The sequence below is a fragment of the Mixophyes fleayi genome, chromosome 8 (assembly GCF_038048845.1).
Source record: "Mixophyes fleayi isolate aMixFle1 chromosome 8, aMixFle1.hap1, whole genome shotgun sequence".
Classification (NCBI taxonomy): domain Eukaryota; kingdom Metazoa; phylum Chordata; class Amphibia; order Anura; family Limnodynastidae; genus Mixophyes; species Mixophyes fleayi.
This window is the reverse complement of record NC_134409.1, coordinates 45,386,332-45,414,269: the sequence shown is the minus strand read 5'-3', so window position 1 is coordinate 45,414,269 and position 27,938 is coordinate 45,386,332. Positions and strand designations below refer to the sequence as shown.

Below are 27,938 nucleotides of genomic sequence, written 5' to 3'. Positions count from 1 at the left end.
ATTGCTTCTACCTTTATATTGAACTTGTTTCGGTACCTAGTGAAACAGTCTTACACTATTATTGTTTTACTATATATCCTATGGTGGCTACTGATGACATATTTATATGAACGCATACGAGACATTGATAGCCGGAAAGTTGTGGCAATAGAAAGAGGGATCGAATTGCAAGTTGTCAACAATTCTTGATCACCTATGACAGATAATATGGGCGGGGAACACAGTTGTTACCTTTATTGAAAATTGCTGGCAATTAGCCCAGTATTTAAACAAGCAGTGGAGCAGATGCACGACATCTCCTTGAGAAAATCCATTTGTTGAGGACGAAACGTGTTGGAGGCATTTATGCAGATCTTGATGACCCAGACTGTACAGACAGGAGCAACGGGTCTCAGAACTACAACATATGGACTCTGGACTCCAGATTTTAAAGAGCGTCCAAGCACTGCACAAATGAGCTGTGGCCACAGATGGACAGCAGCATGTTCGAGGAAGTTGCAGCAGATATACTTGCCAGACACAGAGGACAGATGAAGGATTAGGGTAGGACTTTAGCCCCGATAATACCTATTGTCACGGCAATAGGGTTTCTGGGATCCGTTCGGGACCCCAGGGACTAGCTGTGGCAGGAGTATATTGGAAACTGGGGGGCTGGATAAATGTCTTGCTCATAGAGCTTGCTTGCAGGTGCAAAGAAAGTGAATCCACACGAGGAATAACTACCAAGGTATTTATTTCAGCAGTAGAATGAAGTTGAATTCACACGAATGGTTAATGGTTTGCAATTCATGTAATAGCAACAGAAGAGGTTGAACTCACTGAGAAAAGTCCATAATACAGCAGCAAATGAGTTGAATTCACATGAATGGTTATGGTGGAGACCTGTACACAGCGGGAGAATAGAAGTAGTAATCCGGATGAAGCTGAGTACACATGAAGAGTAGATCTCTGTATTCAGCAGGTAGTTTGGAGTAACAAAACAACATCCACTGTAGATCTAGAACCGGGAACTAGGAAGTGTTGCAATGGCAACTTGCTGAGTGTAGGAGGGGACTCTTCTAGTCTGTAGAGGAAGCCAATTGGAGAATGGAATCAGGTGTTCAGACTCAGCAGGAATTTTAGCAAATGTCTCACCCAAGATGGCAGCCTCCATTGCTGCAGACAGAAGACACCTATCTTTAGAAGGAATGAGTAATGGGAGGTAACTGTACACTTACCAATCCGGACTTATCCACAAATTGAGAAGGTATTCATTCGAGTCAACATTGCACATCCATTATAGATTTTATTACTTTTGCAACTATGCCAATTGGTTGGAATGGGCATTTAGAGAGATCGGGGAGATTAGAGTAAGTGTCCAGCATTCCTAACAGAGCATATTAAGGATCCTATATTGTGGCATATTCATTCATTGATCCTTTCCTTCTTCTGCATGAACAGTTTGCGGTCATGTGACCTACTGATTGGGAAAAACAGGGTGTGTTCTCTATTTGCCCAAATAGCCTAAGCAGCGGACCTGCATGGTGCAGGTAAGCATATCCTCCATACTGCATTCTGATTTTTTAATGCATTGATATGCTTGCACATAGACGATGTTGTATTGTTTCCATTTCTTTGCAGACCTCTGTGGGATTAAAAACACATCTTAACGAGACATATGACTGCTAGTATCTCACTTTGATCATAGATTCGCTATCTACATTGGCAATGAGAGGAGAACATTCAGTTCTTTGAATTTTTAGAGTTTGTATTCTTCGTTCTTATGATCCTTTAATAAATATTTAAACATCCATAGCTGGTCTTATGGTATGTCGCTAGATAGATTGGAAACATATGCGCAGTTAGCAAGTTCCACAGATCATTTAGTGCTGTGTGCTGGGATAATCTTTTACCTGTACTACTTCTAGAGAGATTAGGGCTGCTCTAGATAGCAAGCAGCACACACATGCATCTTCTGGGTAGAGATGAGCGCACTCGGATTTTTGAAATCCGAGCCCACCCGAACGTTGCCGATCCGAGTCGGATCCGAGACAGATCCGGGTATTGGCGCCAAATTCAAATCTGAAACTGAGGCTCTGACTCATAATCCCGTTGTCGGATCTTGCGATACTCGGATCCTATAAATTCCCCGCTAGTCGCCGCCATCTTCACTCGGCATTGATCAGGGTAGAGGGAGGGTGTGTTAGGTGGTCCTCTGTCCTGCTTTATCTCGTGCTGTTCAGTGCTGTGCTGTGCTGTGCTGTGCTCAGTCCAGTGGTGCTGTGTCCTGTGCTCTGTCCTTCTGAGGTCAGTGGTGCTGCTGGGTCCTGTGCTGTGTCCTGTTCAGTCCAGTGGTGCTGTGTCCTGTGCTCTGTGCTTCTAAGGGCATAGTTATTTTCCCAATATTCCCCTGTGTTTAAAAAAGTAAAAAAAAGTTATTTAAAAAAATACCAAAAACCAATTAAATTTTTTTTTAATTACCACAAAATTTGCACAACCAATCCTGCAGTATAAGTCCATTGGTACTGCAATATTACCAAGTTCACACATTCAGCAGTAAAAGTCCAGTGGTACTGCAATATTACAAAGTTCACACATTCTGCAGTATCAGTCCAGTGGTGCTGTGTCCTGTGCTCTGTCCCGCTGAGTTCCGTAGTGCTGCTGGGTCCTGTGCTGTGTCCTGTTCAGTCCAGTGGTGCTGTGTCCTGTGCTCTGTGCTTCTAAGGGCATAGTTATTTCCCCATTATTCCCAAGTTTTTTAAAAATTTTAAAAAAGTTATAATAAAAAATAAAAATTAAAAATTAAAAAAATATATATAATTATAACCAAATTTGCAAAACCAATCCAGCAGTATAAGCCCATTGGTACTGCAATATTACCAAGTTCACACATTCAGCAGTAAAGGTCCAGTGGTACTGCAATATTACAAAGTTCACACATTCTGCAGTATCAGTCCAGTGGTGCTGTGTCCTGTGCTCTGTCCTGCTGAGTTCAGTAGTGCTGCTGGGTCCTGTGCTGTGTCCTGTTCAGTCCAGTGGTGCTGTGTCCTATGCTCTGTGCTTCTAAGGGCATAGTTATTTCCCCAATAATCCCCTGTGTTTAAAAAAATAAAAAAAAGTTATTAAAAAAAATACCAAAAACTAATTAAATTTTTTTTTAATTACCACAAAATTTGCACAACCAATCCTGCAGTATAAGCCCATTGGTACTGCAATATTACCAAGTTCACACATTCAGCAGTAAAAGTCCAGTGGTACTGCAATATTACCAAGTTCACACATTCTGCAGTATCTTGTGCTACATATAATGGAGACCAAAAATTTGGAGGATAAAGTAGGGAAAGATCAAGACCCACTTCCTCCTAATGCTGAAGCTGCTGCCACTAGTCATGACATAGACGATGAAATGCCATCAACGTCGTCTTCCAAGCCCGATGCCCAATCTCGTAGTACCGGGCATGTAAAATCCAAAAAGCCCAAGTTAAGAAAAAGTAGCAAAAAGAGAAACTTAAAATCATCTGAGGAGAAACGTAAAGTTGCCAATATGCCATTTACGACACGGAGTGGCAAGGAACGGCTTAGGCCCTGGCCCGTGTTCATGACTAGTGGTTCAGCTTCACCCACGGATCTTATCCCTCCTCCTCCTCCCCCCCTACAAAAAATTGAAGAGACTTATGCTGTCAGCAACAAAACAGCAAACAACTCTGCCTTCTAAAGAGAAATTATCACAAATCCTCAAGGCGAGTACAAGGGTGTTGGTGGTTGTCAAGCCTGACCTTCCCATCACTGTATGGGAAGAGGTGGCTCGGGAGGAGGCTATTGATGATGTAGCTGGCGCTGTGGAGGAACTTGATGATGAGGATGGTGATGTGGTTATTGTAAATGAGGCACCAGGGGAGGAAACAGCTGATGTCCATGGGATGAAAAAGCCCATCGTCATGCCTGGTCAGAAGACCAAAAAATGCACCTCTTCGGTCTGGAGTTATTTTTATCCAAATCCAGACAACCAATGTATGGCCATATGTAGCTTATGTAAAGCTCAAATAAGCAGGGGTAAGGATCTTGCCCACCTAGGAACATCCTCCCTTATGCGTCACCTGAATAACCTTCATAGTTCAGTGGTTAGTTCAGGAACTGGGGCTAGGACCCTCATCGGTACAGGGACACCTAAATCCCGTGGTCCAGTTGGATACACACCAGCAACACCCTCCTCGTCAACTTCCTCCACAATCTCCATCAGATTCAGTCCTGCAGCCCAAGTCAGCAGCCAGACTGAGTCCTCCTCAATACGGGATTCATCCGAGGAATCCTGCAGCAGTGAGCCTACTACTGCCACTGCTGCTGTTGCTGCTGTTAGTCGGTCATCTTCCCAGAGGGGAAGTCGTAAGACCGCTAAGTCTTTCACAAAACAATTGACCGTCCAACAGTCGTTTGCCATGACCACAAAATACGATAGTAGTCACCCTATTGCAAAGCGTATAACTGCGGCTGTAACTGCAATGTTGGTGTTAGACGTGCGCCCGGTGTCTGCCATCAGTGGAGTGGGATTTAGAGGGTTGATGGAGGTATTGTGTCCCCGGTACCAAATCCCGTCGAGATTCCACTTCACTAGGCAGGCGATACCAAAAATGTACAGAGAAGTACGATCAAGTGTCCTCAGTGCTCTAAAAAATGCGGTTGTACCCACTGTCCACTTAACCACGGACATGTGGACATGTGGTTCTGGGCAAACGAAGGACTATATGACTGTGACAGCCCACTGGGTAGATGCATCCCCTTCCGCAGCAACAGCAACAGCTGCATCAGTAGCAGCAACTACAAAATGGCTGCTCGTGCAAAGGCAGGCAACATTGTGTATTACAGGCTTAATAAGAGGCACAACGCTGACAACATATTAGAGAAACTGAGGGAAATTATCTCCCAGTGGCTTACCCCACTTAGACTCTCATGGGGATTTGTGGTGTCAGACAATGCCAGTAACATTGTGTGGGCATTAAATATGGGCAATTTCCAGCACATCCCATGTTTTGCCCACACCATTAATTTGGTGGTGCAGCATTACCTCAAGAGTGACAGGGGTGTGCAGGAGATGCTTGCGGTGGCGCGCAAAATTGCTGGACACTTTCGGCATTCAGCCAGTGCCTACCGCAGACTAGAAGCACATCAAAAAAGCATGAACCTGCCCTGCCATCACCTCAAACAAGAGGTTGTGACGCGCTGGAACTCCACCCTCTATATGCTGCAGAGGATGGAGGAGCAGCAAAAGGCCATTCAGGCCTACACAGCCACCTACGACATAGTCAAAGGAGTAGGGATGCGCCTCAGTCAAGCGCAGTGGAGACTGATTTCCGTGTTATGCAAGGTTCTGCAGCCATTTGAACTTGCCACACGAGAAGTCAGTTCCGACACTGCCAGCTTGAGTCAGGTCATTCCCCTGATCAGGCTGTTGCAGAAGCAGCTGGAGAAAGTGAGGGAGGAGCTGGTAAGCCATTGCGATTACACCAAGCATGTAGCTCTTGTGGATGTAGCCCTTCGTACGCTTTGCCAGGATCCGAGGGTGGTCACTCTTTTAAAGTCAGAGGAATACATTCTGGCCACCGTGCTCGATCCTCGGTTTAAAGCGTATGTTGTGTCTCTGTTTCCGGCGGACACAAGTCTACAGCGGTGCAAAGACCTGCTGGTCAGGAAATTGTCCTCTGAAGAGGACCGTGACATGCCAACAGCTCCACCCTCATTTTCTTCCACATCTATGGCTGCGAGGAAAAAGCTCAGTTTTCCCAAAAGAGGCGCTGGCGGGGATGCTGATAACATCTGGTCCGGACTGAAGGACCTGCCAACCATTGCAGACATGTCTACTCTCGCTGCATTGGATGCTGTCACAATAGAAAAAATTGTGGATGATTACTTTGCTGACACCATCCAAGTAGACATGTCAGACAGTCCATATTGTTACTGGCAGGAAAAAAAGGCAGTTTGGAAGCCCCTGTACAAACTGGCTCTATTTTACCTGAGTTGTCCCCCCTCCAGTGTGTACTCGGAAAGAGTTTTTAGTGCAGCGGGGAACCTGGTCAGTGAGCGGCGAAGGAGGTTGCTTCCTCATAACGTTGAAAAAATGATGTTTATAAAAATGAATAATTAATTCCTCAATGAAGTACAGCACTGCCCTCCAGATACTACAGAGGGACCTGTGGTTGTGGAGTCCAGCGGGGACGAATTGATAATGTGTGATGAGGAGGAAGTACACACTGTAGGGGGAGAGGAATCAGAGGTTGAGGATGAGGACGACATCTTGCCTCAGTAGAGCCTGTTTAGTCTGTACAGGGAGAGATGAATAGCTTTTTTGGTGTGGGGGCCAAAACAAACCAATCATTTCAGCCAAAGTTGTTTGGTAGGCCCTGTCGCTGAAATGATTGGTTTGTTAAAGTGTGCATGTCCTATTTCAACAACATAAGGGTGGGTGTGAGGGCCCAAGGACAATTCCATCTTGGAACTTTTTTTTTTGCATTATATGACCAATCAATAGTCGTTTGCCATGTTCAAAAAGTAAAACCAAATTTAAACAAATTCAAGAAATTAAACCAAAAGTAAAATGCCCTGTCATAATTTAAAACGAGGTATTGACGTGCTCTAAAACTACTGTATTGTTGTTTATATTTTATAAACACTACACTTGAAAGCTTGAGTCTTTCAATAAAAAAGTAACTGTCCATTGCACGAATATTTGCAACAGGGACAATTTTAGGGTTAAGAAAGTCAACTAATAACACTTCGACGCTGTCTGTCTTTATAAACACTACACTTGGAAGTTGGAGGAGGTATTGTGGCCCCGGCACCAAATTTACTACCGGGGCCACTCCACTGTGCAGTCCATATTTAGGTGTATCAGATATTAAACAACGGTGACAGTTGATGCCCAATTTTTAAATTATATTGTGGCCTCGGTACCAAATTGTGTACCGGGGCCACCACACTACGCAGCCCATACCCTTTTTTGGTAGAATTCTGACCCGTGGAGTGTTTTTTAATTATATTGTGGCCTCGGTACCAAATTGTGTACCGGGGCCACCACACTACGCAGTCCATATCCTTTTTTGGTGGAATTCTGACACGTGGAGGGTTTTTTAATTATTTTGTGGCCTCGGTACCAAATTGTGTACCGGGGCCACCACACTACGCAGTCAAGATATATAGATGCGTATCATAGATAAAGTACATTCAGTGGTGTGGGGCAAATTTAAAAATATTCAAAATGCACTGACATTATCAAAATCAAGAGGTTTTCACACGCTGAAACTCCAACATGTATATGATGGAGAGGATGGAGGAGCAGCCGTATGTGCAGTGTAATGCAGACCTGTTGAAGGTTTTTTATATATTTTATTGTGGTGCCCAGTGCCCACTACTCTACGCAGTCCAGATACTATTTTTGGGTGTAATTCTGACCTGTTGAAGGTTTTCTATATATTATATTGTGGTGGCCAGTGGCCAGTCCTCTATGCAGTCCAGATACTATTTTTGGGTGTAATTCAGACCTGTTGAAGGTTTTCTATATATTATATTGTGGTGGCCAGTGGCCAGTCCTCTATGCAGTCCAGATACTATTTTTGGGTGTAATTCAGACCTGTTGAAGGTTTTCTATATATTTTTTATTGTGGTGCCCAGTGCCCACTACTCTACGCAGTCCAGGTACATTTATTGGTGCGAATCATACAAGTTCAGGGTTTTTAATATATATTGTGGTGACCCACTCCTCTACGCAGTCCAGGTACATTTATTGGTGCGAATCATACAAGTTCAGGGTTTTTAATATATATTGTGGTGACCCACTCCTCTACGCAGTCCAGGTACATTTATTGGTGCGAATCATACAAGTTCAGGGTTTTTAATATATATTGTGGTGACCCACTCCTCTACGCAGTCCAGGTACATTTCTGCAGTCACATTGTACTATGCCATAGCTCACCCAGAAATTGGAGGAGTGGCAGTGTCCTTGTTACTCTCCAGTCACATTGTTCTTGTCACTCTCCAGTCTCCGTCATGACGATACTAATCCCTCTACTTCATGTGCTAAAGCCTATGTTCAAGTGCATAGTGGTTTTAAGTCAGGCAAACAAAAATGTAAATAAAAAGCTTTTACCTTTTTAAAGAAAAAAAAACCCTCTCTAATAAAGGTGAAAGTTGACTGTAGAAAAACATAATATTCCCAACATGCCATTCTATCCAAAATATTACCAAGCATACCAGCATCTTCTAGCTCCCTTCTCTCAGCTAGATCTCAGCACCTACAATCTACACTGTCATCATATTCACCCTCATCAGTGTGTACATCATCCTCAAACAATACCAATTCATCCCTGCTTGAATCCACCATCACAGAAGTCTGTGTACTTTGATGTAATTGCCGGTAATGGCCTTCCTCGAGAAATTTGTAGTTCATTTCACAGCAGAACGGTCACGATTTTTAGGCAATTCTTTTAGACTAGACCAAATGTCAATGTTGTGCTGACTCATCTGCATCACCTCTGGGTGTCTTGGGAAAGCTAAGTTTTTTCCTAGCAGCAGTTGACTGAGAAACTGAAGGAGGCGATGTCGTTATGTCAAGTACCACTTGAGCTGTCAGCTTGCTGACCAGGAGCTTATTGCATCATTTGAGATCTGGGTCAGATCTTTCTTGGAAAGAAAGCGAAGACATAGCTCTTAAACCTAGGGTCAAGCACAGTTGCCAAAATGCAATGGTCCGATTTCAAGATGTTGATAACTCTTGGATCCTGGCAAAGTGAATAAATTAATCAACAAGTCCAACATAGTTAGCAGAATTGCTTTGTTTCATATCCTTCTTCAATTTCTCTAGTTACTTTTCAAAAAGTCTAATTAGGGCAATCACTTGACTCAAGCTAACAGGTGACTACTTTTAGTGGTTTCAGCAGCTTGCACAACAGGGAAAGAATTCTCCACTGCGCTGGACTAAAGTACATTCCCCCTAAATTCTATTCTTCTTGCAGCTGCTGCATTCTCCTACATGCTGTTGCAGAATCCCAAAAATGATCCTAAATATTTCGGGCCACAGACGGCATCTCCTGCATGTCATTGTCATTTTTTAAAAAGTTCTGTACCACCAAGTTTATTCCTGTGAGCAAAACAGGAAATGTGATGGAATTTCCCTGCTGTAATGCTCTAACAATATTGGTGGTGTTATCAGAAATCACATCCTCAGGAGAGTCCAAGCAGGATAAGTCATGTTGCAATGACATCCCTCAGTTTTTAAAACAGGTTGCCTCTTAGTGAAGCAGATGATACACAGAGTAGCCTGCCTCTGAAAGATCTTTGGTTGTTTGCTAGATGCTGCTGCTGTTCCTGCTTCTGAAGGCAATTTACCAACCCAGTGGGCTGTCACATTCATATAACCTTTAGTTTTCCCATTTCTGCTTGTCCCCATATCTGTGGTTAAGTGTAAATTAGGTAGAATGGCATTTTGTAGCCCAATAAGTTTCTTATTTGTAGCCTCCTGGTACAGGAGAGGCATTACTTGTCTAGTAAAATGGTGTGGAGATGGAATTTGGTAACGGGGACACAGGACCTCAATTAACTGTCTTATTCATGCTGCATTAATGGTGGATATTGGACGCAGATCTAAAACTACTATAGTCACCATGGCGCCTGTCATCCGCTGTGTGACTGGTTGACAGTTGCCATACTTGCTTCCTCTTGCTAAGGATTGTTTAACAGTCAATTGTTGTAAAGTACTAGTAGTATTCTTCTTGGCTTGCTTCTGGGTTGAAGATCTAAGCCCAGCGCAAGAGCAGCAGCAGTGGACCTAACACTCAAGGGTTCTCTGAGGAGCCCTGGATAAGTGTCATCTCGCCTTAGAAACTTGGATGCAGGACTAACTCCTATCACTTGAGAAGATATTGATGATGAAGGTGTTGGGGGTGTAGATTGCAGGTGCTAGGATCTAGCTGAGAGAAGGGAGGTAGTTGATGCTGGACTGCTTGTTGTTATTTTTCAGCATAAGTTTCTGATTTACACAAAAGATTTCCATGAACTCACTTCAAATGGCGTAACATGGATGAGGTTCCTAGATGGTTAAGGTCCCTACCTCTACTGACTGTGGCTTTACAATGCTACAGATGGCTGGACAACTGTTGTCAGGATTTGTGTAAAAATAACTCTACACATAAGAGGTAGATTTCTTGGTCTTATGTCCAGGCATGACAATGGCCGCCTTTTTATCACTGGTAACACCTGCAGTCACTACAGTTCATTAACAGCATTGTTTGCTTAGGTGCCTTAAGCCCATTGTTATGTTGTTTTGTAGGGGCCTTTACACACCAACCACTTTAGTCATAAAAGTTGCAATCCGTGTCGCTGAAGAACTTGCTTTGTTAAACTGTACATGTCCTTTTTAATATCTTACATAAGGGTGAATGCGAGGGTCCAAGGACAATTCCATCTTGCACCACTTTTCTTTTCTGCCACTGCTGTGTGGCAATGTTTCCTAGATGTGCTATGAACTGCCGTGTGTTTGTGTCGTTGCTCTTTTGCTTAGCATGCAGCCAGCTCGCTGCAGTCTTTGTCCGAGAGTGGATGAAAATAATATTGTGACCTGTTAAGTAGTCAAAATTGACTGGAAATGTTTGGGAATTAGTGTTATGGAGGTTAATAATAATGTAGGAACAAAAAAAGAAAAAAAAAAGAGCAAATTTATGTGATTTTAGCTATTTTGTATAAAAAATAAATAAAAAAAATACAGATCCCAAACAATAACAAAGACACGCAAGGGCGGCTTTGCCAAAACCTAAACACAAAGTTGATCCAGATCCAAAACCAAACCACAGGGGTCGGTGGACATATATATATATATATATATATATATATATATATATATATATATATACATACACACACACACACACACAAATATACATGCTTGAAAAGCTCAAATGGTTTAAAAATGCCCTTGGATTTCTTCATTTCATTGGTCACAAACATGTACAGTGGACCCTCACTTTAAGTTTATTTTGCGATTAGAAATGTGTAGCTTGCGTTTACTATTTGTACTTCGTGTTCACCATTCACTTTAGACAGTCTCATTTCAGGTTCACCATGATAAGTTGAGGTTTGCCATTCTCCATTTAGCTTTTGCTGCTCGTGTTACAATTAGTGTTTTTACATAGTTTTAAAACTATTTAAATAATATTTTTAAAAAGATTTTTCAAACATTTTTTAATTTGAATTGTGAATTAAAGTTTGCTGTTCATTGTGCACAATTATTAATTCGGTCCGTACATGTGTATGCTAGCTTGAATATGGTCAGAGAGGCTCAATCGTGGCCAAACAGGCTCAACTTTCTCAATTTTATCTCAGTGTTCATGAAAATTTTAACATTTTTGTGCCAGTTTGACGAACTGCTTCGAGAAACTATATGCGAATGATTTGAGCATCTTTACTTACAATGTTTGCCAGAAGTTATAAAAACTTTGGACATTTAGTGGCTGTTCCACTGTTAATCAGGTTAATCAGTATCCAAAGTGTTCCAATGAGGCACATTTTGGGAAACATTACAATAGGAGGGTGAAGTTCTCTAACTAATCAATCAGTAATTTAGTCCTGCATCTAAGATCATGCAAAATGTCAGTAAATTGTTAATAAATGGACAAAATGTCAAAGTAAAAAAATTATGCAGCGCAAAAAAATAAATAAACAAAAAAAGTGTTAATAAAATGGTCATTCATTGAATGTAAAATTGACAATAATAAATATAAACATAAAAACAAAACAAAAACAACTTAATTCCAGAATCCAAGTGTGAAAAAATAAACCAATGAAAAATTTTAGTAAAGGGTGCATTCAATGGTAGAAAGTCAATAAAATCAGCATTAAATGTAAAGATGTCAGAATGTAAGGTGTATAATTATTCAGAGGAAGACTTGAATTGATCTTTAAATCTCATAGCAGTGGAAGTTATTTTAGGCTGGTTCACAGTGGGACAGCTGCTAAATGTCCAAAACTTTTATAATCTCTGACAAATATTGTGCAGTTTTTTTATCCTAATTACTTCTAAAACAGTCTTGATTTACCCTCACTCATAATATAATTAGAACTAAAGTAGTTTCCTCAAATATTCTGAATTTATCTGGATGTATGCAGTATAATGGGTCTATTTATTGAAGGGAGATAAGCCCCTGTGGAAATGGGAGGATTAAGGGCTTCTGCCTATCCACCAAAGGTGAAGACTATCACTGGTGGGTTGCCGTCCAAGGGGAGCTCCTGCATTGCTTCTACCTTTATATTGAACTTGTTTCGGTACCTAGTGAAACAGTCTTACACTATTATTGTTTTACTATATATCCTATGGTGGCTACTGATGACATATTTATATGAACGCATACGAGACATTGATAGCCGGAAAGTTGTGGCAATAGAAAGAGGGATCGAATTGCAAGTTGTCAACAATTCTTGATCACCTATGACAGATAATATGGGCGGGGAACACAGTTGTTACCTTTATTGAAAATTGCTGGCAATTAGCCCAGTATTTAAACAAGCAGTGGAGCAGATGCACGACATCTCCTTGAGAAAATCCATTTGTTGAGGACGAAACGTGTTGGAGGCATTTATGCAGATCTTGATGACCCAGACTGTACAGACAGGAGCAACGGGTCTCAGAACTACAACATATGGACTCTGGACTCCAGATTTTAAAGAGCGTCCAAGCACTGCACAAATGAGCTGTGGCCACAGATGGACAGCAGCATGTTCGAGGAAGTTGCAGCAGATATACTTGCCAGACACAGAGGACAGATGAAGGATTAGGGTAGGACTTTAGCCCCGATAATACCTATTGTCACGGCAATAGGGTTTCTGGGATCCGTTCGGGACCCCAGGGACTAGCTGTGGCAGGAGTATATTGGAAACTGGGGGGCTGGATAAATGTCTTGCTCATAGAGCTTGCTTGCAGGTGCAAAGAAAGTGAATCCACACGAGGAATAACTACCAAGGTATTTATTTCAGCAGTAGAATGAAGTTGAATTCACACGAATGGTTAATGGTTTGCAATTCATGTAATAGCAACAGAAGAGGTTGAACTCACTGAGAAAAGTCCATAATACAGCAGCAAATGAGTTGAATTCACATGAATGGTTATGGTGGAGACCTGTACACAGCGGGAGAATAGAAGTAGTAATCCGGATGAAGCTGAGTACACATGAAGAGTAGATCTCTGTATTCAGCAGGTAGTTTGGAGTAACAAAACAACATCCACTGTAGATCTAGAACCGGGAACTAGGAAGTGTTGCAATGGCAACTTGCTGAGTGTAGGAGGGGACTCTTCTAGTCTGTAGAGGAAGCCAATTGGAGAATGGAATCAGGTGTTCAGACTCAGCAGGAATTTTAGCAAATGTCTCACCCAAGATGGCAGCCTCCATTGCTGCAGACAGAAGACACCTATCTTTAGAAGGAATGAGTAATGGGAGGTAACTGTACACTTACCAATCCGGACTTATCCACAAATTGAGAAGGTATTCATTCGAGTCAACATTGCACATCCATTATAGATTTTATTACTTTTGCAACTATGCCAATTGGTTGGAATGGGCATTTAGAGAGATCGGGGAGATTAGAGTAAGTGTCCAGCATTCCTAACAGAGCATATTAAGGATCCTATATTGTGGCATATTCATTCATTGATCCTTTCCTTCTTCTGCATGAACAGTTTGCGGTCATGTGACCTACTGATTGGGAAAAACAGGGTGTGTTCTCTATTTGCCCAAATAGCCTAAGCAGCGGACCTGCATGGTGCAGGTAAGCATATCCTCCATACTGCATTCTGATTTTTTAATGCATTGATATGCTTGCACATAGACGATGTTGTATTGTTTCCATTTCTTTGCAGACCTCTGTGGGATTAAAAACACATCTTAACGAGACATATGACTGCTAGTATCTCACTTTGATCATAGATTCGCTATCTACATTGGCAATGAGAGGAGAACATTCAGTTCTTTGAATTTTTAGAGTTTGTATTCTTCGTTCTTATGATCCTTTAATAAATATTTAAACATCCATAGCTGGTCTTATGGTATGTCGCTAGATAGATTGGAAACATATGCGCAGTTAGCAAGTTCCACAGATCATTTAGTGCTGTGTGCTGGGATAATCTTTTACCTGTACTACTTCTAGAGAGATTAGGGCTGCTCTAGATAGCAAGCAGCACACACATGCATCTTCTGGGTAGAGATGAGCGCACTCGGATTTTTGAAATCCGAGCCCACCCGAACGTTGCCGATCCGAGTCGGATCCGAGACAGATCCGGGTATTGGCGCCAAATTCAAATCTGAAACTGAGGCTCTGACTCATAATCCCGTTGTCGGATCTTGCGATACTCGGATCCTATAAATTCCCCGCTAGTCGCCGCCATCTTCACTCGGCATTGATCAGGGTAGAGGGAGGGTGTGTTAGGTGGTCCTCTGTCCTGCTTTATCTCGTGCTGTTCAGTGCTGTGCTGTGCTGTGCTGTGCTCAGTCCAGTGGTGCTGTGTCCTGTGCTCTGTCCTTCTGAGGTCAGTGGTGCTGCTGGGTCCTGTGCTGTGTCCTGTTCAGTCCAGTGGTGCTGTGTCCTGTGCTCTGTGCTTCTAAGGGCATAGTTATTTTCCCAATATTCCCCTGTGTTTAAAAAAAGTAAAAAAAAGTTATTTAAAAAAATACCAAAAACCAATTAAATTTTTTTTTAATTACCACAAAATTTGCACAACCAATCCTGCAGTATAAGTCCATTGGTACTGCAATATTACCAAGTTCACACATTCAGCAGTAAAAGTCCAGTGGTACTGCAATATTACAAAGTTCACACATTCTGCAGTATCAGTCCAGTGGTGCTGTGTCCTGTGCTCTGTCCCGCTGAGTTCCGTAGTGCTGCTGGGTCCTGTGCTGTGTCCTGTTCAGTCCAGTGGTGCTGTGTCCTGTGCTCTGTGCTTCTAAGGGCATAGTTATTTCCCCATTATTCCCAAGTTTTTTAAAAATTTTAAAAAAGTTATAATAAAAAATAAAAATTAAAAATTAAAAAAATATATATAATTATAACCAAATTTGCAAAACCAATCCAGCAGTATAAGCCCATTGGTACTGCAATATTACCAAGTTCACACATTCAGCAGTAAAGGTCCAGTGGTACTGCAATATTACAAAGTTCACACATTCTGCAGTATCAGTCCAGTGGTGCTGTGTCCTGTGCTCTGTCCTGCTGAGTTCAGTAGTGCTGCTGGGTCCTGTGCTGTGTCCTGTTCAGTCCAGTGGTGCTGTGTCCTATGCTCTGTGCTTCTAAGGGCATAGTTATTTCCCCAATAATCCCCTGTGTTTAAAAAAATAAAAAAAAGTTATTAAAAAAAAATACCAAAAACTAATTAAATTTTTTTTTAATTACCACAAAATTTGCACAACCAATCCTGCAGTATAAGCCCATTGGTACTGCAATATTACCAAGTTCACACATTCAGCAGTAAAAGTCCAGTGGTACTGCAATATTACCAAGTTCACACATTCTGCAGTATCTTGTGCTACATATAATGGAGACCAAAAATTTGGAGGATAAAGTAGGGAAAGATCAAGACCCACTTCCTCCTAATGCTGAAGCTGCTGCCACTAGTCATGACATAGACGATGAAATGCCATCAACGTCGTCTTCCAAGCCCGATGCCCAATCTCGTAGTACCGGGCATGTAAAATCCAAAAAGCCCAAGTTAAGAAAAAGTAGCAAAAAGAGAAACTTAAAATCATCTGAGGAGAAACGTAAAGTTGCCAATATGCCATTTACGACACGGAGTGGCAAGGAACGGCTTAGGCCCTGGCCCGTGTTCATGACTAGTGGTTCAGCTTCACCCACGGATCTTATCCCTCCTCCTCCTCCCCCCCTACAAAAAATTGAAGAGACTTATGCTGTCAGCAACAAAACAGCAAACAACTCTGCCTTCTAAAGAGAAATTATCACAAATCCTCAAGGCGAGTACAAGGGTGTTGGTGGTTGTCAAGCCTGACCTTCCCATCACTGTATGGGAAGAGGTGGCTCGGGAGGAGGCTATTGATGATGTAGCTGGCGCTGTGGAGGAACTTGATGATGAGGATGGTGATGTGGTTATTGTAAATGAGGCACCAGGGGAGGAAACAGCTGATGTCCATGGGATGAAAAAGCCCATCGTCATGCCTGGTCAGAAGACCAAAAAATGCACCTCTTCGGTCTGGAGTTATTTTTATCCAAATCCAGACAACCAATGTATGGCCATATGTAGCTTATGTAAAGCTCAAATAAGCAGGGGTAAGGATCTTGCCCACCTAGGAACATCCTCCCTTATGCGTCACCTGAATAACCTTCATAGTTCAGTGGTTAGTTCAGGAACTGGGGCTAGGACCCTCATCGGTACAGGGACACCTAAATCCCGTGGTCCAGTTGGATACACACCAGCAACACCCTCCTCGTCAACTTCCTCCACAATCTCCATCAGATTCAGTCCTGCAGCCCAAGTCAGCAGCCAGACTGAGTCCTCCTCAATACGGGATTCATCCGAGGAATCCTGCAGCAGTGAGCCTACTACTGCCACTGCTGCTGTTGCTGCTGTTAGTCGGTCATCTTCCCAGAGGGGAAGTCGTAAGACCGCTAAGTCTTTCACAAAACAATTGACCGTCCAACAGTCGTTTGCCATGACCACAAAATACGATAGTAGTCACCCTATTGCAAAGCGTATAACTGCGGCTGTAACTGCAATGTTGGTGTTAGACGTGCGCCCGGTGTCTGCCATCAGTGGAGTGGGATTTAGAGGGTTGATGGAGGTATTGTGTCCCCGGTACCAAATCCCGTCGAGATTCCACTTCACTAGGCAGGCGATACCAAAAATGTACAGAGAAGTACGATCAAGTGTCCTCAGTGCTCTAAAAAATGCGGTTGTACCCACTGTCCACTTAACCACGGACATGTGGACATGTGGTTCTGGGCAAACGAAGGACTATATGACTGTGACAGCCCACTGGGTAGATGCATCCCCTTCCGCAGCAACAGCAACAGCTGCATCAGTAGCAGCAACTACAAAATGGCTGCTCGTGCAAAGGCAGGCAACATTGTGTATTACAGGCTTAATAAGAGGCACAACGCTGACAACATATTAGAGAAACTGAGGGAAATTATCTCCCAGTGGCTTACCCCACTTAGACTCTCATGGGGATTTGTGGTGTCAGACAATGCCAGTAACATTGTGTGGGCATTAAATATGGGCAATTTCCAGCACATCCCATGTTTTGCCCACACCATTAATTTGGTGGTGCAGCATTACCTCAAGAGTGACAGGGGTGTGCAGGAGATGCTTGCGGTGGCGCGCAAAATTGCTGGACACTTTCGGCATTCAGCCAGTGCCTACCGCAGACTAGAAGCACATCAAAAAAGCATGAACCTGCCCTGCCATCACCTCAAACAAGAGGTTGTGACGCGCTGGAACTCCACCCTCTATATGCTGCAGAGGATGGAGGAGCAGCAAAAGGCCATTCAGGCCTACACAGCCACCTACGACATAGTCAAAGGAGTAGGGATGCGCCTCAGTCAAGCGCAGTGGAGACTGATTTCCGTGTTATGCAAGGTTCTGCAGCCATTTGAACTTGCCACACGAGAAGTCAGTTCCGACACTGCCAGCTTGAGTCAGGTCATTCCCCTGATCAGGCTGTTGCAGAAGCAGCTGGAGAAAGTGAGGGAGGAGCTGGTAAGCCATTGCGATTACACCAAGCATGTAGCTCTTGTGGATGTAGCCCTTCGTACGCTTTGCCAGGATCCGAGGGTGGTCACTCTTTTAAAGTCAGAGGAATACATTCTGGCCACCGTGCTCGATCCTCGGTTTAAAGCGTATGTTGTGTCTCTGTTTCCGGCGGACACAAGTCTACAGCGGTGCAAAGACCTGCTGGTCAGGAAATTGTCCTCTGAAGAGGACCGTGACATGCCAACAGCTCCACCCTCATTTTCTTCCACATCTATGGCTGCGAGGAAAAAGCTCAGTTTTCCCAAAAGAGGCGCTGGCGGGGATGCTGATAACATCTGGTCCGGACTGAAGGACCTGCCAACCATTGCAGACATGTCTACTCTCGCTGCATTGGATGCTGTCACAATAGAAAAAATTGTGGATGATTACTTTGCTGACACCATCCAAGTAGACATGTCAGACAGTCCATATTGTTACTGGCAGGAAAAAAAGGCAGTTTGGAAGCCCCTGTACAAACTGGCTCTATTTTACCTGAGTTGTCCCCCCTCCAGTGTGTACTCGGAAAGAGTTTTTAGTGCAGCGGGGAACCTGGTCAGTGAGCGGCGAAGGAGGTTGCTTCCTCATAACGTTGAAAAAATGATGTTTATAAAAATGAATAATTAATTCCTCAATGAAGTACAGCACTGCCCTCCAGATACTACAGAGGGACCTGTGGTTGTGGAGTCCAGCGGGGACGAATTGATAATGTGTGATGAGGAGGAAGTACACACTGTAGGGGGAGAGGAATCAGAGGTTGAGGATGAGGACGACATCTTGCCTCAGTAGAGCCTGTTTAGTCTGTACAGGGAGAGATGAATAGCTTTTTTGGTGTGGGGGCCCAAACAAACCAATCATTTCAGCCAAAGTTGTTTGGTAGGCCCTGTCGCTGAAATGATTGGTTTGTTAAAGTGTGCATGTCCTATTTCAACAACATAAGGGTGGGTGTGAGGGCCCAAGGACAATTCCATCTTGGAACTTTTTTTTTTGCATTATATGACCAATCAACAGTCGTTTGCCATGTTCAAAAAGTAAAACCAAATTTAAACAAATTCAAGAAATTAAACCAAAAGTAAAATGCCCTGTCATAATTTAAAACGAGGTATTGACGTGCTCTAAAACTACTGTATTGTTGTTTATATTTTATAAACACTACACTTGAAAGCTTGAGTCTTTCAATAAAAAAGTAACTGTCCATTGCACGAATATTTGCAACAGGGACAATTTTAGGGTTAAGAAAGTCAACTAATAACACTTCGACGCTGTCTGTCTTTATAAACACTACACTTGGAAGTTGGAGGAGGTATTGTGGCCCCGGCACCAAATTTACTACCGGGGCCACTCCACTGTGCAGTCCATATTTAGGTGTATCAGATATTAAACAACGGTGACAGTTGATGCCCAATTTTTAAATTATATTGTGGCCTCGGTACCAAATTGTGTACCGGGGCCACCACACTACGCAGCCCATACCCTTTTTTGGTAGAATTCTGACCCGTGGAGGGTTTTTTAATTATATTGTGGCCTCGGTACCAAATTGTGTACCGGGGCCACCACACTACGCAGTCCATATCCTTTTTTGGTGGAATTCTGACACGTGGAGGGTTTTTTAATTATTTTGTGGCCTCGGTACCAAATTGTGTACCGGGGCCACCACACTACGCAGTCAAGATATATAGATGCGTATCATAGATAAAGTACATTCAGTGGTGTGGGGCAAATTTAAAAATATTCAAAATGCACTGACATTATCAAAATCAAGAGGTTTTCACACGCTGAAACTCCAACATGTATATGATGGAGAGGATGGAGGAGCAGCCGTATGTGCAGTGTAATGCAGACCTGTTGAAGGTTTTTTATATATTTTATTGTGGTGCCCAGTGCCCACTACTCTACGCAGTCCAGATACTATTTTTGGGTGTAATTCTGACCTGTTGAAGGTTTTCTATATATTATATTGTGGTGGCCAGTGGCCAGTCCTCTATGCAGCCCAGATACTATTTTTGGGTGTAATTCAGACCTGTTGAAGGTTTTCTATATATTATATTGTGGTGGCCAGTGGCCAGTCCTCTATGCAGTCCAGATACTATTTTTGGGTGTAATTCAGACCTGTTGAAGGTTTTCTATATATTTTTTATTGTGGTGCCCAGTGCCCACTACTCTACGCAGTCCAGGTACATTTATTGGTGCGAATCATACAAGTTCAGGGTTTTTAATATATATTGTGGTGACCCACTCCTCTACGCAGTCCAGGTACATTTATTGGTGCGAATCATACAAGTTCAGGGTTTTTAATATATATTGTGGTGACCCACTCCTCTACGCAGTCCAGGTACATTTATTGGTGCGAATCATACAAGTTCAGGGTTTTTAATATATATTGTGGTGACCCACTCCTCTACGCAGTCCAGGTACATTTATTGGCGCGAATCATACAAGTTGATGGTTTTCTTATTATATATATTGTGGTGACCCACTCCTCTACGCAGTCCAGAAAGATACCTCGTTGCAACGTTTTGGACTAATAACTATATTGTGAGGTGTTCAGAATACACTGTAAATTAGTGGAAATGCTTGTTATTGAATGTTATTGAGGTTAATAATAGCGTAGGAGTGAAAATAAGCCCAAAAACTTGATTTTTAAACTTTTTATGTTTCTTTCAAAAAAAATCCGAATCCAAAACCTTAAATCCGAACCGAGACCTTTCGTCAAGTGTTTTGCGAGACAAATCCGAACCCCAAAAATAATGAAAATCCGTATCCAAAACACAAAACACGAGACCTCAAAAGTCGCCGGTGCACATCCCTACTTCTGGGTAGAGCGTTGATTGTATTATTATTTTATTAATAGCCCAGTGGATTAACTTGACTGTTTTTTCACTGCTGTTTAAGAACAGAATCAGCAGCTGAGCACCTAAATGTATTCTTAATACTGTAGATATCAATATGAGACATTACCAAAGTATACAGAGGAATTTCTTACTCTGACCAATTCTTACAGTTTAAAATAAAAACAATAAATTAGTGTTTTCCTAAAACGGTGGTGTACTGTTTTCACCGATTTCTCGCTGGACCCAAGACCCCACAAACGTACTTTAGGCACAGAGTGGTTTTATGGAGACAGTTGCAAGCACTGAAATGTGGGCTTGCATCTATGTTCTCTATGAATAATGCCAATAAATAGGCAGATTTGTGTGCAGAGATGTTTGCACTTTTATAAGTGATCTTAACGCTCTTACATCATGTATGAGTAACAAATCGAGAGCAACAGCAAGCTCAGTCATATGAATACAACAGGAAATAGGCCCATAATTGCAGTCTAATTAGATAGATACGCTTCCTTATACAGATGGGTATGTAAGTCATACTTGCCAACTCTCCCGGAATGTCCGGGAGACTCCCGTATTTTGCGAGAGTCTCCCGGACTCCCAGGCGAGTGTGGCAATCTCCCAAATTCTGCCCACTTCACTAGGAAGTGCCCCACTTCGGCGCCCCGCCCCCCGCACGCCCACCTGCTGCAGAGAGTCTCCCGGACACCAACTTAAAAAAGTTGGTAAGTATGATGTTAGTGTGATGATAACAGGTAAATGTCCAGTCACAATTGACCTTCAATAGCTGCTTAAGAGAGACATATCAATTAATATATATTGTGAGACATTAAAGGTAATTACCAAAGCTGCAAAAATATGCGCTTGTAGTGCATACATTTTTCAGAAATGCACCTGTTTGATCATCATGCACTTACATAGGTGCATAGCACCCAAGTTATGCATTTTTTAAAGTATTTATGCACAAGCACTTCATGCAACCATTTTCTGTGTCCAGAACTAGGAGGGTTCACATCCAAGGAAAATTGAAAAAGTCACTTCACAGACCCACCTATTATTACTTTTGGAACAACCCACTAATTGATTGCAATATCGCTTAACATTTTAATTTATCTTCTAAAATACTGTTTGTTGTGACCCCGTTTATATCTTAAACCACATTCGAACTGTGCGCATTTCATGTGTCATATTTGGACTATTTAAAAGTTGTTGTTTTTTTTTTTTTTAAGTGGTTTAAAAAAAAAAAAAAGTAAAGAATATAGGTAGACATTCAAGAATGTGTAAAAATTAAGTCAGTTTGCTGAAATAGAAATATGGAATGACCCGAAACCTTCACCCCTTAAAGCTTAAATTTTGCTTCTTGCAACACAAGATTTTTCGATTTTGCATGTGGGAGCAATACAATGCCTATTTCTGTATCACTCACTGAGCAAGAACTCCCTGTTCTGCCCACCTCCACTAATTAAAAAATAATAAATGTTTTCTATCCCTACTGTTGCCACAATATTGATAAGAAAAACTATATTTTATTTTGTGCAAATGAGGACAAAAACACAGAAATAGGTGTATAATGTTACAACTAAGTATGAGAGGAGTCTGCATTTTTACAGCCTCATAAATGACCCTTAGCATCAGTAACATTAACCTACAGTTAAATATTAAGAATAAACAAGCAGTATTTCAGTAAATATTTCACAGCACAAAATGAACAAAAAGTTGGCATTGTGTTGTGTATATCAAACTTAAATATAAATAATGTTACATTATGGACTAGGAAACATTCTATAAAAACATTTTAGTGTTTCAGCCAATTCTGTAATCTTCTAATCTAATCTCACTATGTGTTCACATTTTTTTGGGCCAATGCCACACATGTGATATCTTACATAACATCATACACTGAATAGGATCACATTTCATTTTGTGTAGTTAATCCAGTCTTGGTTAACCTATGACACTCCAGGTGTTGTGAAACTACAAGTCCCATCATGTTTTGCCAATATATAGCAGCTTATTGCTGGAAGGGTATGCTGGGACTTGTAGTTTCACAGCACCTGGAGTGTCACAGGTTAGTCAACACTGAAATCACTCATCAATGGCTGCCCATCAGTAACAGAAATTGTGAAACTACCATCGACCTGGGTGGTGTTAAACCATGGACCTCTGTTCCACATACTTTTTCCAACTCTGATAATGTCTAACACTAATATGTTCATTTTAAACTCTTTCTTTTGATTAAAATCCACAGATATTTCCTCACTCATACTCATACTTGCCAACCTTATGTTGGCCGAGTCCGGGAGATTCTGGAAGGCTAGAGGGGTGAATGGGTGGAGGGGGCAGGGCTTTACAATTTGCAGCATTTTGGCCCCTCACCGCAAGTTAAGTCATTTGAATATAACAGGGAATGGGTCCCTGCCAGGGGCGGATTAGTGATTGGCCTTACCGGGAGGAATCCCAGGAGGTCGGCACCCTAAAGAGGCCGCCAGGAGGCCGCTTCACTAAGGAATTATTATTATTATTTATTTTTTTACAAAGTACACCCTGCGCGCACCAGCGCTGGGTGGATGGTAGTCGGCAGAGGGGAGAGTGGGGGGGGGAAGGCGTCGAGTTGCCGATGGGGTTGTTAGAGAGGGGAGCAGTGCGCCGATCAAATACATTGGTGGCCAGTAGAAAGCAACAGCCAATCGCAAGGCTGCCTGTTGCTTACTGGGGTCCACAATGCTGTGAGGTCGGACCAATCCAGAATTTGTGTGACTAAGTGAGACATTCAGGATTTGGTCCGACTGCAAGGACAGTTAGGAGGTAAGTCACGCTTCCCATTGTACTGCTTGAGAAGGCAGAGCTGCGTGTACTTCACAGTAGTGCACACTGTATTGCCTGAAATTAATCCAGCTCTAAATAGAGGAGCGAGATGCTGCGCGCTGCCAGGTAAGTGAGGGGAGCCTGCTAATATATATAAAAACTATTGGGATGGGGCTGCTCATTATATTATAATGTGTGTGTAATAAATATAAATATGTAATAAATATATATAAATATATACACACACACACACACGGAGGGGCTGCAATAGGAGAGATGTGAGGGAATGGGGAGGCTGCTATATTACTACAATGTGCGAGGGATTAGGGGTGCTAAGTTACTAAAATGTGTAAAGTAAAGGGAGGGGGGGTCTTAATATGTGAGTGTGTGAAAGGTTATACATTTAATGGTGGAGTGTAGGTGGGGGCTATTTATTTAATGAGTGCTATTTTATTTTTGAGGCTATTTAAATTTAATATTAGGGCCTAAAAATTTAAAGCGAGGTGACGGGACATTTAGTTTAATGTTGGGATGGTATAATGTTATTAAATGAGTATGAGGCTGAGGTTGGGTAGGAAGACTGTTTATTAAATGTGAATATGAATCATTTAATGCCGAGAATGGTTGTGGGAAATGGTTATCTTTTAAACGTAAATACTACTAATTTATTGCTGGGGCTGTTTAGTGGGAGGGACATAGGTTTATTTATTAAATGTGTATACTATTAATTTAATATCAGGTCTGGTTGGAGGGAAATAGATCTATTTATTAAATGTGAGTACTATTATTTTAATGTTTGGGCTAGAAGGAGGCCTAATTATTGAATATGGGTGCTATTGATTTAATACTGGGGCTGGTTTGAGTTTTCTACATTTCATATATCCATTTTTTTCCCAAATAGAGTCCCCAACATTCCAGTATCAAGACAAGCAGCAACTGATCTAAAGACACCAGCAGCTACAGATGGTGTAAGTGACAAGAACAGGTAGGAGAGAGCAGGACAGTCTGCCACCTGTCCTGAATTTGTCGGGCCAATCCAGAATCTGTGTGACTAAGTGAAACATTCAGGATGTTTCAGGACTGCAAGGACCGTTAGGAGGTATGAGGTTTGTACTGCTTGAGAAGGCAGAGCTGTGTGTACTTTACAGTAGTGCACACTGTATTGCCTGAAATGAATCCAGCTCTGGTGATACTTTAATGGTTCTTGCATTTATCCCATTGTCTGCCTTAAATCTTGCACAGGTCCCATTCTCAAATCTTTTTGTAGAACATATGGCTAGCCCCCATTGTACTGACAATATCATTAATCCTTCCTCCTTTGCACTTACTACATCACCAGCAAACCCTTGATATTCGCTCTCCCCTTCACTTATGCCATTGTTAGCCCCCACTGTACTGATCTCATTGTCAATGCTCCCTGCACTGTTATTAATTAAAACCATCTACAATCACAGGGCACATTTAGAGCTAATAAACAAATGTTACAAAAGAAGTGTTTTGTTGCAGATGCTTAAAGCATTTCACCTTGATCACACCTAGAAAGCCATTTATTATAGGAATTACTTTAAATGCATTTTTCTGAAACGCACAGTACACATATATATTATATAGAGAGAGATTTGACTGTTAGGGGAAAGATGCAACAGTGCGTGAGGTGCTTATATGCTGCTCTGACCGTCTGATCAAATACGATTGTATCATAATAGTTAAACTTATTAAACAAAGTCAAATATGTTTCTATGTAGGTAATTTTGGAAGGATGTGTTAGTAGGCAATTAAACAAGTTGGAGCACAGAGGCATAAACCAGTTGCAGATGATGCAAAAGGATTAATGTAATTTTATAACACAGGACTGGCTGCTTTTTCCTGCATTGCTTTAGAAATAACCCACTGTGTATTAAGTTATCACATCTAGGTTTTCCTAAATATTACTACAACCAAATTCAAGTACTTCCAAATATCACCCACTTTTGTGTTGGCCCCACCTACAGTTGATTTGGTCCCACCCACATGATGCCACTTTAATAATTTTTTCCAGGGCCACTTTCAGTTCCCAATACGATCCTGGTCCCTGCCCATAACTGCAGTCTAATTAGATAGATACACTTACATATACAGATTATGTAAAACCGATGATAGCAGTTAAAGGTGCAGAAAGTGCAGTCATGCATGGCCGTTTATTTAATAGTTATAGATCAATTAATAATATTTTTGAGACGTGAAAGGCAGTTTTCAAAGCTGCAAAAATGTGAGCATTTTAACAGAAATGCATCCGATTGACCATCATGCACATACATAGGTGCACACCCAAGAGCATTGCAAGAGTAACTAAATAAAACAATTGAAATTCATACTACTGGTTTTAGTTTCATAGAAGGATTAGCATTATCAGTACTGGCTGTTCTTTTTGAACACTGGCTACTGGATAACACAACATCTATTGGTCACTGAGAATATTGGCCTATACTGTTGCATTTACTATTTGTAAATAATCATATGTCGGCAGTAATCCTTTTAATTTGCTTTTCTTTAGTTTATACAGTGAAATATATTTTATGTATAGGAGTAATTGTATCTAAATTAGTGTTTACTTACATTTACTACTTAACAATAGAGATTTAAAATGAAATGTCACCTGTATTTTCCTTTATAAAAGTTTTGTTAACATAAAAATCACTAAGCATTATCACGTACATACTCACAGTTGGGCAATGTTACCTGCAATTTTTTTTGTCCCTTTCTCAATTCCAGATGAGTCAGCTTTCAACAACTGTATGAAACTGAATGAGAGAAAGGCAGAACAAACAAGGTAGTCAAACAAGATTATTTTTTTCCCCCAATGAGCTTAAGTAACCAGTATGAAGACACATCCCATTTAATATTTGTGCTGCTAAGAAAAAACATGTTGTCAGCTTGCTACATATGTAAGATGTGCAATGCTTTTAAATATAATTTTAAGGGGCCGGTGAATGTATAATACAAGCTTATCCCAAAAAATATATAATATATATATATATATATATATATATATATATATATATATATATATATATATATATATATATATTACTATTTGCGCATATGAATGTTTCCATATCATGAGATAAATTGAGCTGTCTGATATTCTTCCTATATGTAATTTTGTTATACATCTCCCTATAAACTATTTACCTATATGATGTGCTTTGTAACCCATAGAGGTGGGTACTAATTTCATATGCACAAAAAACTGACACAAAGAATTCTGACATGAAAATGCCTACACTAAAAATGATGACAAGTAGGAAATACCGAACTTTTCAAACACTGACAGGCAAGAAATCCCGACAGCCTAAATAACTACATGTAAGAAATCCAGACACAAAATACCAACAGTGTGATTGCCAACAATGAAAATTCCGATAGTTACACTGCCGACATTAAGAATGCAATGCGAGCAGGTCCAACCCACCAGCTGTACACTGTTAAAAAATAAAACAATTAACAAAAAAAAACAACAAAGCAAAAAGAGTGTGGGGTCCCCACTATACCCTCTATTAACCCTAGAGCTGCCTGTCTACTGCTGGTTTCCGTGAAAACAGGGGAGGAGGGGGGGGTGCATAGGGTCCACCCCAGATTTCATGAAAACCAGCACTAGGCCAAGCTGCCGAGGTGGGTAGCACTATAGCAGGGGGACACGCAGCAGGGGTTCCCCTGCCATTATGTCAAACCAACCCCAGGCTGTTCAGCACAGGACTGGATTCCCTAGGGAATGAGGTCTGCAAGAAGATTGTGCGGGCCTCCCCTCTAGGAATACCATACTTGCTTGCTCTCCAGGAATTCCCGGAACGCTCCCGGACTCCTTGAAGAGTAGGCAAACCTCCCGCATTCGCCGAAATTCACGGCATTGAATGACAGGGGCGGGGCTTAGTCACATGATTGAGCCCCATCCTTGCAATTCAATGCTGTGAATTTCGGCATCTTATAGTGGGGGCAGGGCTATGGTGATGCGACGATGTCACCACGCGCCCCCTCCTACCCCCTGTCACATGACTTCTCCACTGGAACTCCAGGGGGAGAAATTTTAAAAGTTGGCATGTATGAGGAATACCCAGCCCAGTGCTGAAAGCACTAGCGCTCTCTCTACACCCCTGGGACAATGGGTGTAAGGCAACAAAGTTTGAGTAATGTAAGAGTAAGTGAAAAACATTATTTTACTTTGTGGAACCAGCCAGCCCACCAGATTTTCTGAAACATGTCCCCTAGCAAAGCGTTTTCTCAAATGCCCTTTTTTGTGCAACATTCTGTTCTTTAATTTGCTTATTAGCCTGTGGTAAATATCCGTCAGGCACTTCCTGGCACCCCCACCCCTCTCAGTGGCTGCCAGGGTATTAGTAATAGGTAACAATGTTACAAATTATTGTGGAACTACAAGTACCAGCTACCCCTGGCAGAAAGAGCTGTTAGAACATGTAGTTCACCAATAGCTAGAGATATCTCTGAGGAAGTTGCCCGCTGGCAATGAAACGCGTAAGATTGGGGGCATTAGGCAGCTGCCTACTGATGGTGCCGGCCCTGAAGGA

The 27,938-nt window shown here is 41.8% G+C and overlaps 1 protein-coding gene across 3 annotated transcripts in view; it reads right to left on the bottom strand.

Annotated features, from left to right (window-relative positions):
* Positions 1–26,179, bottom strand: part of LOC142099235 (dimethylaniline monooxygenase [N-oxide-forming] 2-like) — a 66,352-nt gene extending 40,173 nt beyond the window's left edge. Inside the window, exon 1 of one of the 3 annotated variants that reach the window (XM_075182481.1) lies at positions 26,095–26,179. The gene's annotated coding sequence lies outside the window, so the exon portion shown is untranslated. Of the gene's footprint in view, positions 1–26,078 lie in introns of all 3 variants that reach the window. The other 2 variants (XM_075182483.1, XM_075182482.1) reach the window with 2 other exon arrangements.
* Between the last annotated feature and the right edge of the window lie 1,759 nt (positions 26,180–27,938).